Raw genomic sequence first — 1,181 nt, forward strand, 5'->3', positions numbered from 1 at the left:
TAATTAGCTGTAAATAATAATTACAATTATCATTTTTATTTTATGGGTTCTTAAAAAGAAAAATTTGAAATAAAAGTTCTGTCACACTCTTATTCAATAACATATTTGTTTATTATAATCATTAAATATTCCTGAAAATGTGTTTTATTACCTGGAAGATCTGCAGGAGACTGTCTGTAAAATTCTTGTGGTTCCTGTGAGACTGTAAATCTGGATCTAATGTTTCATACTGAAGCCTGATAGTAAATAAAATAAATCAAAATACTGCATTTTTTAGGAAACAAATATGACCAAAATATCTCGTAAACATTTTTAGCAAAGAGAAAAACAATACTGTGATAAATTTATGGACTATAAGTTTTATGATAATTATTCGCTGATACACTTTCTGACACAGTCTATGTTTAAAGAAAAATAAGAAACACATCAAATACCGTTTGCTTCGTGTTGTTTCTTCACTGAAGTTTGGTGCTTCATCCTTTGACTCGTCACTCTTCACAGACACATGTGAGCCTGATCTTACACTAATGACACAAAGAACAAAACACTTTACCACAGGAGCTCCTTCAGTCTCATTTAAAGAGCTTTACTGTTGAGGATGGTAATTAAGCTCAGTATAGACATGCATTTGTTCATCTATGACTATGGAGAGATGGAAAGACATATTCATGTTTGGCTGCATGATCTATTTTTCATGGTTAATTTATACCTCCTTGTGGCTGCTTGTGTAATTGTGTTACTGGAAAGAAGCTCCAGACTGAGTTCAATAAAGAGGAAATCAGTGATTTATTGATTTATTTCATTCATTTCTATCACAAGCATCTTAGTGGAGAAATAAGCCAACACAACATTATAATTTCAAAGATAATAAATACCTTTTGATAGATGTTTTTTTCTCACTGAAGTTCGGCATGTTATCACCCTTTGACCGGTCACTCTTCACAGACACATGTGAGCCTGATCTTACACTAATGACACAAAGAGAAGAGAAACTTTACTACAGGAGCTTCATCTGTGTTTTATATCGACACACATTCTCTCGAGTCCTTCACAGAAACCTTTGCAGAGTTTTAAACATAGCAGTCATTCTTTTACAGACTCACATTTGTTTAACAGTTTTTTCTGTAAAGTACTTCAAATGTGAGACTAAATATATTTTTACAAATATTTGACTGATCTAA

General features: G+C 32.0%; 1 long non-coding RNA gene across 1 annotated transcript; it reads right to left on the reverse strand.

Annotated features, from left to right (window-relative positions):
* Positions 1-156: 156 nt before the first annotated feature.
* LOC107698267 (uncharacterized) lies at positions 157-969 on the reverse strand. Its single transcript, XR_001635329.1, has 3 exons — positions 876-969; positions 435-524; positions 157-236 (listed from the first exon to the last, which is right to left on the reverse strand). It is a non-coding gene; the product is annotated as an uncharacterized LOC107698267 (long non-coding RNA).
* Positions 970-1,181: the final 212 nt, after the last annotated feature.

This window comes from Sinocyclocheilus anshuiensis, unplaced genomic scaffold, assembly GCF_001515605.1.
Source record: "Sinocyclocheilus anshuiensis isolate Anshui unplaced genomic scaffold, SAMN03320099.WGS_v1.1 scaffold14309, whole genome shotgun sequence".
Taxonomy (NCBI): Eukaryota; Metazoa; Chordata; class Actinopteri; order Cypriniformes; family Cyprinidae; genus Sinocyclocheilus; species Sinocyclocheilus anshuiensis.